Below are 12632 nucleotides of genomic sequence, written 5' to 3' on the forward strand. Positions count from 1 at the left end.
CTACTTCCGGTGTCAACGTTGTTGTTAGAATAAGCTTCAAAGGGGGTTCTTTATTAATGAATGAAGGCAATATGAGAAGGCTAAATGCCTGAAAATATCACGAGAAGGGAAAAACTTAAAGGACGTTTAAATCATAGAGATTAGGACCATTTTTACACCGGACTGCCCAATTTATTCGTTTTGATTCAACTATGAGGCTGCTATATAGCCGATCACCATTCCCTCTTGCAGGGGAAGTAAGACAACAACTGTTTCATTCTGCGCTTGACTCAGTATTTTGAGTTGTAAATGAGCAGCAACAAATGTGTGCTTTTAAATCTATGTAATCTTTATAAATAATAAGTATGCATTTTTTTGTAATAAAATATACAGAAATATCAGTTGTAAACATTTCTTTAAAAAACTGACCCCTCTGCAACCGACGCAAGCAAGCACACCCTACAATTTCCCCAGAAATTGTACCCTCTCTAGTTATTATTATTCGCGTTCCATGGGAGTCAATGGTAGCCCATGGAACGAGTAGCAGTAGCGTACGAGTAGCGTACCCATACCAGTAGCGTAAAAAGTTGTGAAATTTGGTATGCTGAAACTGCAGAGCATTAGTAACTACCATACCAAACATGGGCCACTTTAGACAGAAGGTGGCGCTACAGGCCGCGCCCCAATATTCCCATTTTCAATCGATCGCTGCAGAGCGTGAGCAATCGTGACGCTTCGCAGCCCTTCGCAGCCTGTGTGGCTGCTCTAATTTGATAACATGGGCGCTGAAAGAAAAAAGGCGGCACTTCCAGGCGCTTCGCAGCTAATCGCAGCCAGTGTGTCCCAGGGTTAGCCTATAGAAAGTTGCATCAAGAAACAATTTTACATTTTTCTAGCTCTATGTAGTTTTGTGCACTTAATTAAAACCAGAGGTGGAAAGTAACAAAATACATTTACTCACGTTACTGTATTGAGTAGTTTATTTGTGGATGACAAATGATCAGCATCTAGGCTGACTACCAGGCGGAAAATCTTTCTGTAGGAGACTGAGAATGAGATGGAGGTGGATCAGGCGAGCGATGACAGTTCAGAGACTGTTTCAGAAATGGCGCTACCTGAAACATCGATTTCTGCTGCCAAAAATGACGAAAATCCTTGGCCATATTTGAAAGACTGTTTTTCATTTAAATTCAAGAGGGCCAATAGTATCATCGTGCAATGCCAGATGTGCCTGCCAAAGGTGACTGAACTGGCAGCATTCAATAACTCCACATCTAATTTGCGGAAGCATGTTTTGGTAAGTATTTGTGCATTGCCTACTTCAAACGAAGTTTTCATGACAAATATCAAATTGCCAATTAGCAAAACAACATGTTTCGTGGCCTTGCTAATTTTTGTCTAGCACTAGCAACCCGTAGGGCAACGTATGTAGGACCCTGGCTAAATTAATTCACATACATCTAATGAGCTCAGCAGTTGCTTCAGCACCCCCAAGAAAGACGTGCTTTGGTCTTTCTTGGGGGTGCTGAAGCAACTGCTAGTCCCTCCCTAGCGCCGCCTATTTGTTCAACTGAGACTAATGTTCACAGCCCAGGGCTGCGTTTCCCGATAACGATGGATTGTAGCAACGATCGAGCAAAATAAAGTAACCATCAATATTTCTTATTTGCGTTTCCCAAACATGCTCGTAAGGAGTAGGCTAATCTATGCGCTTTCAAGACCTACGAATTTTCAAGAGACACTTTAGCTATGGTGTCTTTGGGAACGGCCCGTAAAACTAAGATTCGTCGTACGATGGATTCTACAATCAACTTAGGCTTACGTTGCTTTCGGGAAACGCAGCCCAGACTAGCAGCTAGCTTCTACACACCTAAGTAGCCCATATGAGCTCATTAGATGTATGTGAATTAATATATATATATACGCAGCTCCCCCTGTCAATGATCTAGCACCCCCTCAGCACCTGAATTAAAAATTATCTGCCGCCGTCCCCACCACATTGATTGATGTACTGATGAAAGACTTTTCTTTCTTAACAGAGGAAACATCCATCTAAGCTGACAGCTTTCAGTCATGCAAAGAGGGGCCATCAAACCCCAAATCTACAAGCACCAAACCCAAGTAAGCAGGCAAAAATATCAGATGCAATGTCAGTGGGAGGCAACCCCCCTGTGACACAGGAAAAGATCGACAAGCTCATTATTAAGTTAATTTGTGAGGGTCTTCATGCATTTTCTTTTGTTGAACAACCTGCCTGTAAAGAGCTAGTAGTGGCACTCAATCCCCACATCAACGTCATTTCGAGACCCACAGTCCGGACTAGTATAGAGGAATCTGCTAATCAAATGAGGAAGAATGTGATAATGCAACTTAATGAAGTCAGCTATGTTGCCACCACCACCGATTGTTGCACTGAGCAACAGAAAAGTTTCATTGAGGTTACAGCTCATTGGATAGATGAGGGAACCTTAGAGAGAAGATCCGCTGCACTTGCATGCAAAAGACTAAAAGGGTCCCACACCTTTGATGTGGTTGCAGGTGCACTTGATGACATACAATGTGATAAGTGCTATACTGTAAGACTCATCTCAAATTGTAATTATTTTGCTATTTGTGGTAATCTCTGCATTATGATGCACTTTCGCTAGATGAATCAAAGTTTAATTGGGTGTGCTCAAGCCTTCGGCGAGCACAACCATTGTTCTCTCATCTATATTTATGCTTTATTATTTATTTTCCCACCTCTAAGGATCCCTCAATATTTGGACAACATAGACAACGCCGGTGTCAAAAGGTTCGTCTTGTTAGCGATTGCGTTGCTTGTATTTTTATTTACGTTCCGTTGCACGGTTTAGGAGGTTACAACGTTTTCGTGGCAAAAAGTGCCTTGTGTGCACAAAGGGAACTCAGTGCTAGCCGACGTCACAACGTCAGCAACGACGCATAGATCACTGATTCTTGGGAATTTGGATAAAACATGTTTTAATTTTGAAAATAAAAAGTTAGTTAAATTACAAAATCTGAAGGTATATCATTATAGACAAAGGTCTTGGCTGTTCATCAATGTACCGGTGCAACCTCCTAATTTTGTATTTTTTTCATAAAATAGGCATTTTTCCAGTTATTGGGTGTGCTCACGCTTTCGGCGAGCACAACCATTGTTCTCTCACATATATATTATTGGGTGTGCTCACGCCTTCGGCGAGCACAACCATTGTTCTCTCACATATATATTATTATAAAAAAAAATATGTTTATTTTTGCCCCCCTAAGGATCAGTCAATATTTGGACTACATAGACAACGCCTGTGTCAAAATGTTCGTCTTGGTCTCGATTGCATTGCTTATTTACGTTCCGTTATTTTTATTTACGTTCCGTTGCACGGTTTAGGAATTTACAACGTTTTTGTGGCAAAAAGTGCCTTTAGTCAATGAAGGGTACTCAGTGCCAGCTACGTCACCACGTCAGCATTACATTTACATTTAGTCATTTAGCAGACGCTCTTATCCAGAGCGACTTACAGTAAGTACAGGGACATTCTCCCTGAAGCAAGTAGGGTGAAGTGCCTTGCCCAAGGACACAACGTCATTTGGCACGGCTGGGAATCGAACTAGCAACCTCCAGATTACTAGCCCACTAGCACTAGCACTACCAGCACACGTTAGCAACGACGCATGGATTGATGTGCTGTTGCACAGCGAGTATCGTATTGTGCCGTGGTGTACTACTACTAGCACCATCATACATGTACATTTAATCAAATCAAGACTTGCATGTACAGTAAGTAATGTCACATTAAAGAATGTATGTAAAGTTTAAACTCCAGCTTGTGTGGTGCGTCGCTGGCTTCAGTGCCACAGCCTAAACTTTATGTCAAAACAAACATTCTCATTTCCGGCGCTTTCAAACAATCCCCTCACTCAGTGAAGTTTGGCTAGCCTTCTTTTGAATTAGCCATTTCTCCCTAAATAGATTTAAAGCTTATTTACGTTTTTGGGGGCATATTTTCAGTTAGCAGATGGTACTGTTTGAATCACGATTCCATCTGAAATACTGCCGGTGACAACGTTGTTACAGTAGCTTGTTTCAAAGGGGGTTCGCTTGTTTCAAAGGGGGTTCTTGAGTAGGCTAAATGCTTGAAAATATCACTAGATGGGGAAAACACTTAAGGGGATGGACCTACCTGCAACCGACGCAAGCGAGCACACCCTACAATTTCCGCAGAAATTGTACCCTCTCTAGTTACTTTGTTTTTGTCAACACCGTCAGACACAATAAAAATATGATTATTTTGTATTTATTTGGTCTAATATGTTTTTAGAGTCTTTAAATAATTATCCGGCATTCTTAATACACATTTATGCTATTAAATGTTGAATATTCACTATTGTTCATTTTTTATACTGTTTCACGTGTACTCCTTTAAAGGATCTAACATCATACAACGTATACTTTAAGCCTAAATAGAAAAAGTAATGTTTTTTTATTTAACAAACATATTTTTGTATTGAAAGAGACTATTACTTTAATAACTCAACAGCACTGAAGAAACATATTGTAAGCATATTCATTTAAAACAAATAAAACTCTCTCTGACGGTGGTGACTTTAGTACTGATGGTGGTGACAGTGGCCTCATTACAACATACAATTCCAAAATGTATACCACTCAAGTCAATGGCTTCAAGGGATATAAGGTACAATTAAGCAATATCATTATTAAAAGTACTCCATTCCCATATCATCAAATATCAAATCATCATAGTAAATAATTAAATCATTACCAGTAGGAATAATGTACAATGCATCACTGACATCATCCTAAACTGTGTGCCCCCTACTCATAAAATAATACATTCTTCTGTAAACTGTATATTGGACATGAAGAACAGATAACAAATAACAATTGTTATTTGTTAACAAACGTATAGGTTGAATTAGAAATAGGCTATCAAAGTACCCCTTAATAATCATCATAAGTAAAAAAAGATAAAAGTAGCAATAAGATAGAATTAATCACTGACCTCATATTAAACTGTCATGTAGTGACCCCCACTCATAAAATAATATAGATCATATTCTTCTGTAAACTACACTATAAACTGAAATAATAAATGAATAACTCTTAAAATTTTTGTTCTCGCTGTGATATATTGTTTTTATTACTGTTGCTTGCTTTTTTCCACAGGTACACTTGCACTTATAGCGGTTCATGTTGTTTAATTGTAACTTGTTTAACTACATGCTCTTATGGTTCTTCCCTTTGGCACTTACTTTGGTTGCTCACAATGTGTGCTTCATGTTTTGGCTACTCGCGATGTTTTTTGGCTATCTTATTGTTATGATCAGTGACCTATGCACTTTGTAAAGCTCTCTCTTGGAAGTCGCTTTGGATAAAAGCGTCTGCTAAATGAATAAATGTAAATGTAAATAACTACGTCTTACAGTCTCTTTTCCATAAACTGAAATGTTTCTAAATACAGAAAAGCATTCTGTTTAAATACCACAAAACACATTTGGCACAAAAATAATAATAATTCATATGTGAACTCCTGTGAGTATTCCCTGACTGATTTACATCACTCCACCACTCATTTAGCTTCATCAGGAAGTATATGGTGTATATGTTTCTCCTCTATGAAGTCCATGACTTCAGCAGACAGGTTGTATATCTCCCTCGTTCTGCTTGCACAACCTGGTGATGACGGTTCCACAAGTTTGACCAGAATATGGTCAAATGGTATGAAGCACATATCCTTTCCACCTCCTTTTGGATAGAATTGTGTGTTGGGCACATGAGGGTGGAAAAACTCCACTTCCACATCTTGATGATGAGCGTCCACAGTGAAAGCCTTTGCTAACCACCAGTTCTGGTCATAAATGACCGCAAGCCAATCTCCGCAATGAACTACATCAGCAGATAAATCTGTCACAGTCCCGTCAGAACCACTCTTGGTCAGTGGTTCTTGCTCTATTGGCTCCTGCTCACTTTCCTCCCGTTCTTCCTCCTGCTCACTTTCCTTCCGTTTCATTTCCTCCATCAACATTGCCAAAGGACGTTTCCTCTTTTGCATTGGTATAGGACCATCATCCTCAACCTGTACCCTGGGTGTGTTGGCAGTCAACTGGAATATTGTTGGGCTGAAACATTCGCACATCAGTGGCTCACTGCAGAAACAGGACAGTGATCTGCAATGGATCTCAGAGTTGTTTTGGTGTGTCGGTGTGACCTGATGGAGTTTCCTTGTTGCAGGTACAGGTTTTAGTGGTTGAGAAAGGAGTGCATCATATGGCTGCATGTCAGCTTCAATAATGATATAGAGCTTAGTGCTGCAGAGGCTTCTGCCAACCATCTCATGGAAGATATTCCCATTCACAATGTAATTCCCCCGCAGTATAATGGCTGTCTGCAGTCCTTTTCACAGTTCCTCCAATGCCATCTGGGGCTCCCTTCCCATGTGAGGTGGGGAAGAAGTTCCAGGTTGTTCTCTCAAAACCTAGAGTTGGAGGGACACTGCAGAGGAGAGAAAAGTTATTTTTGTTCTTGTATTGCTTGCTGGGGCCATCTGACCAAAAGTGAATAGTATCAACTTTTGGAAACTTTCAACGAATATCTGTCAGGACTGGTTTCATGTGAGTCCAAATGGCAGACTCATCTTGTCGCTTGGATTCTGATACTGTGCAAAAGCCTGTCTTCTGTTCTTTTGTATAGTACATGCCAGTGTGCAGGTTGAGCTGTGGGAGGTTCTTACCAAAATGGCATGACTGTACCTCAGAACTATACTTTTCCTCAGAAAAGTCCACATGCACAATTACTGTGCTAGCATTGCACTTCTCGATCATGCTCCTGTACTCTCTGGTCTGGTTCTGAACTGAGCACACATGTGTTGTTGTTTCTGTCTTCTGTCTTATCGTTGGATAAGCTTTCCCAACGTGCCACTGTGCATCACAAGTCTTGTGTTGAAGTGGAGCCCATCTGGGGGGTATTCGTCGTAGCTCGCTAAGCGGTTTAGCGAGCTAATTTTCAGGCTAAGATAAAAAACGCCCCTCTTTTTGGTTCGTGGAAGCAACTTTCGATAAATCACCATAGTAACATATCAATTAGCACTAACCTGCTCCAGAGCAGGCTAACGTAAGTGTAGCTGGATAAGCTTGCCACACCCCCGGAATATAACATGGCAGCTCCCTTTTTGAGAGACCCAGTTGACCAAGGAGCTATATTCTAGTTCAGGGGTCACTAATTGGCAGACCGCGGTCCGGGTCCGGACCCAGGCGGTTCCCTATCCGGACCCGGACCTATAACCAATATATTATTATGGAATTAATTCATTTTGACAGAACGTTTCCATTTTAACCGGCACATCTTTTTGTTCCAACTAAATGTGGTTTATATCTTACTTGTCCAATACAAAGGTCCAATCAGGAGCTTTAATAACTGTAATCACCATGACAACTCACTCACTGAAAGTTGGTTGCAACCTCTGTGGGTCAGGTTGTGTGTGTCATTCGCAACAACGCAGGCTAATCGATTTGCTAACAGTACCTGTTTCTTCCTTAGCGAAAAACATGGCGTGCTCTAAACCCGGCGAAAATCCAAATCCAAAAATACCTAATTTCAGACAAGTATGCATTTGTGCTGCCGGTGGTCCGCACAAAACCGATGTGTTTATTGAGACGGTTGCCCTTGTCAATAGTGGTAGCTAATGTGAAACGTCACTATCATGGCCGTGGGAACTAGGAGTGCTGTAGCACCCCCTGACAGCACGAGAATTTCCAATGATATGACTTTAAAATTCACCACCGCGGCACAGCCCAGCCCCGCAGTAGCGGACTGGCCATCGGGAGCACCGGGAGAAGAATAACAATGGAAAACCAGACTAAGAAACGTAAGGGTGGGGCTGAAACATTAAGAGACAAAAAGACATCACCTTCACTGGACAAGGTTTTACCAATTGAAAAACGGCTATGTTCATTTTACATAAAGCTCAAAAAACGATTTTGTGCTCAAATAAAGGCAAAAAAATGGTCTTGCGTGCTACGCGCGCTGGCATTTAGTATCCGTTCTCACGAACTAGCATCACATCAAACAGAATGTGGATGACCTATTTTTACTCCCAGCCCATCCCCCCCCCCCCCCCCTCCCCAGCAGCACCCCCCTGATAAAATATCCTATGTTCCCGCGGCTATGGTCACTATGACACAAAGCATGGACACTTTGAACAAAATTACCCCCAGAACTCTGAGGTAAGGGCCAGAAAAATAAAAATGTTCCGGACCCTGGACTGAATGGAAATTTGGTTAGTGGACCTTTTGGGTTTCTAATTGAGTACCCCTGTTCTAGTTCAATTAGCTTTCCATACCAGAACTCTACAAATAGAGTTCTTCGCGATCGCCAAGATCCTTTATTTCACACGTATGAGTTCTTGTTTGAGCGATATCGATTCAGCCGACAAGGACTCATTTATTTGCAAGACCTTCTCGGGCTGTACATTGCAAATATGACACGCCGCAGCAAGCTTTATGCTTTATTATGAGCTTATGCTGCTGTATGTGAATATGTAACACTATGTTTTAGGAAATGTCTTGTCTTATCTGTTGTGCCTGTGCTTTTTATATGTTTCACTGTGGGAGAGAGTTGGAAACGTCATATCGATTCCTTTTTATGTCTTGACATGTGAAGAAATTGACAATAAGCTACTTGAAACTTTAACTGTGCTTCAGACTCTCTGCATAGCCTTGAGGTTTTTTGCATCAGGTACATTTTTATACAGTATAGGCGATGCAGAAAACATTGGCAAAGCCGCAGCATGCGTTTTTGTAAGAAAAGTGTGCTTGACGCTTAACCACCTGATGAATCAATTCATCATATTCCCTGGCCATGTCCCAGTCAATGAAATCAAAGAAGGATTTACACATAGGCCTACATGCATATACACATATATAGTACGTGATATAAGCGCTTTCATTACATATATCCTCATAAGTGTCTATGAATTCGTATCAATTAGATACTCTTTGGCCTTGTTTTTATCCACTTATTCTGAAAGAGTTGAGATCATTATTTTCGCTAGCAAGGTCTCATTCGATGATTAATTTCCATTAAGCCTACTGCCAGCAGGCACATTTAAAGAAATGTGATCTGATTGATTGGGGTAATGAGGCACTTAAGATGAGCCTATACATTTTCCCAAATGTACGCATTTAGCTTATCGGCAATTTTTTGCCAAGTTGCTTGTCTTGCTCTGGCAGCGGGGGCGGTGTTTGACTTAGCCATGATAATGGCCGGGTTTCCCAGATTTGTTAAGAAGCTTTTAACGCTAAGAGCTTCTTAAGAGCGTTCTAATTGCGTTCTAGAGCGTTCTTAGAACGCCCTTCTCTGATGCTTTATTTTCTTGCGTGTGATTACGTCCTGTTTGTCAGTTGTCATTCGTGCTGCATTATGGTAGAAATCCTGAACCTTCTGAGTAATTGTTTGAATGTATGCAGGTTTTTTGTCAGTAAGCCTCCTCTTCCGCAGTGTGTTATATGTTACGCCAAATTGTCTTGTCTGGTGAATTAGACAATATTTTTTCAGAACCTTGCCTGACAGAGTCAAGTTCTTGTTCTTGTGGACAGACTTGTTTTGTTTCAATTCATGAATGAGTGCGTTGTGGAACAGCAGAGTTTTCTTAATGGATGGGTTTTTGAGTTGGCTTCCACACAGCAGCCTTTGTTACCTCTTGAAGTTTATTTCTCATAGCTTTCACCTCTCTAGAGTATCTTGCTCTTGTTTTCTTTCTTTCCCTTTCTCCTGCTATAGCCTGCCTACTCCGAGCTGGCTCGTGTATGGCCTGATCCACTGGACTGTCTGGGGGAGTTTCTGGGTGATCTGAGCCCTTTCTCTTACCTTCTCTTGATACTTGTCTACGTTTCCAAGCCTTTCTCTGACTTTTTTCCCTTTCATTCAAGTCATTGATATTTTTTAGCTTCCCTTCTTCCACCCTCTTCTTCCATCTTTGCCTTTCCGTTCTGAGGTATTCCTCCTTTAACTCTGCCTCACTGTGTATTTTCTCTCAACGCTTCTTTAGATATTCCCTGTTTCTTCTCCTTCGCTCCTCCACAGATAGCTGCTGCCTAGCCATAACGTCCTAAAATACATAAAGTAAATGTTGAGTGTTATGACTATGAAATTGGGGGGAATTACAGTGAAAGTTAGATTTGGTAAAATGTTGTCATGCCATTTTCATTTGGCTTTAGTCATTGGAGATGCATAGCCTACAAGGGATATTGTATACTATGTGCTATGTAGGTAGGTAGTAAGTGCACTATGTGCATCCCAAATGACGTAAACCAAATGAACATGAGATAATAGTGAATTGAGAGAGGGAAGGCACACCTCATCCCCTAGGGTTGGACGATAGGCCGATGGTATAGTTCATCAATGGTTATATTATATAGCCGGTGTGTATCGATGCATAGACGTGCATAGCTGTGCTAGTAAGACTGTTGCACAGCAAGTATCGAATCGTGCCGTGGTGTACTAGCAGCATTATACATTTAAGCAATTCAAGACTTGCATGTACACTACAGTAAGTAATGTCACATTAAATAATGTATTTAAACTCAAGCTTGTGTGGTGCGTCGCTCGCTGTCTTCAATGCCACAGCCTAAACTTTATGTCAAAAGAAACGTTTTTCATTTCCAGCGCATTCAAACAATCCCCTCAGTGAAGTTTGGCTAGCAACAGCAGCTAGGCTAGCTTGCTCGTAGCACAATTCAGCTTCTCCACGCAGGGCTCTAGACTGAGACCAAATGGTCGCTTTTGGCTTTGTTACTGACAATGATCGCTTCCAGCAAACTTCTTTTGAATTAGCCATTTTCCCCTAAATAAATATCAAGCTTATTTACGTGTTTGGGGGAATATTTTCAGTTAGCAGGTGGTACTGTTTGAATGTAGCCTGGCTCTGCCCTCCTACGTACTTCCGCTCAATTTTGATTTAGCTTCTGTAGGTCTGGGCATGAGGTACGTAAGTCAGATGTCTCCGGTTAATTTTCTACCTGTCCAATCAGCGAACAGAGGGAGTGGCTGAGAACGATGACGATGATGTTGTGTGCTAGTTTGTGTTGTAGTTCCGTAATGGTGGCGGAGAAAGATGCGAGCGAAGCCATTCGGTCCTTTGTGGCAACGCTGCCGAATATCCAGAAGTTAGAGCCGGAGCAAGAACAATCTTTGATCACCACGGGGTTCGTTTGATTTTTCAGCTCGCTCCGTTAGTCGTGAAGGAGTTGGCTAAGGCGAATGCTAGCGAATGGTTATGGCAGACCCAGAGTGGCTCTGGGCAGATCCAACAGTTTTAAACTTCAACAGAGTACCCGCCTTCAAGGAAGTTAACGCTTGTCAATAGCGAATGCGAAGTTCACGTCACGCCGCGTTAAATTCTGGGTAAATGGCAAAATGGTGTTGTTTGGGCGCCATCTTGTGAGGTCAACGGACATACAACATACATCAGTGGGTGTCTTGATCAGCACATTTAGAGCCATAAAACATTTCCAGGGAGGGCCCCTCTGTACTGATCTGAATGAGGTCATCGGGGGTGGATGGGTTAAAACTTTTTTTTTTTACAGTCAATGGTTCAAACTAGTCATTAATGGAAAATGTGTTTTTTATGTTGTATTTGCAACTGTCGGCGCTCTTGGTTTTCAGCATGCCCTGGCCTGCGGCAGACAGAAGGGGACTTAGTTGGGGGGTTCATTTTGTTCACGGAAGCATTGTTACTATAAATTTCTATTGTTGAACTCTTTATGTGTTTATTTTGATATGTGACGTGTTGGATGTTAGTTTTCTTAGTTCGATTGTTCACACTGAGGGTGAAGGTTAGCTAGCTAGATCGCTAGCAAGGCTGTTATAGCGCAGGGCAGATGCAGTAGGCTATCGCAGGATGCAGCCTATGAGGTTTATTGCTAGTTGAAAGGAATAAACATTTCCCATTGCAAATAATTGAGTATTTTCGTGTTCCACCACCTCTTTTCACGTAACTGACAGCTACAATACGTTAAAACCAGACGTTATGTCTATGGTTAAAACTTGCTCGCACCTGTGCGCCCAAATATTTTACCGCGCTTGCACACATATTTTTGGGCGCACTGTAGTACATTTACATTTGGTGTCTGTAGCTTTAAATGCTAATTAGGAGCGGAGGGGCGGCACCATGCGCTAATGTTTACAATGGATGTATCGCAATGGCTGTAGCCCCGTTGCTGTAAGATGCCTCGAATTTGCCCATTCTCATCTGATAACCCTGGTTTGCAGAGGTACACACTCAGTCATTTCAATGAGGGGAAAGGCGGATATCGCGCGTCATAACACCAACAGCAGAACAGTTATACAAATAACAAAGAAGTGTACAACACTCACATTACAGCATGTGTATTCACACACATACTTGATGCCATTTACCTTTCCATTAGCGACAGTAACTCAGCCGTTAGCTGCAGAGCTAATGTTACAGCCACATTCTAAGGGTAGCAAGCTAGGTAACCATATAACCTGAGTTATATGGTTAGGTGGCTGTCAGGTGGCTGAGCGGTGAGGGAGTCGGACTAGTAATCCGAAGGTTGCCAGTTCGATTCCCGGTCATGCAAACTGACGTTGTGTCCTTGGGCAAGGCACTTCA

This window comes from Osmerus mordax, chromosome 27, assembly GCF_038355195.1.
Source record: "Osmerus mordax isolate fOsmMor3 chromosome 27, fOsmMor3.pri, whole genome shotgun sequence".
NCBI lineage: Eukaryota > Metazoa > Chordata > Actinopteri > Osmeriformes > Osmeridae > Osmerus > Osmerus mordax.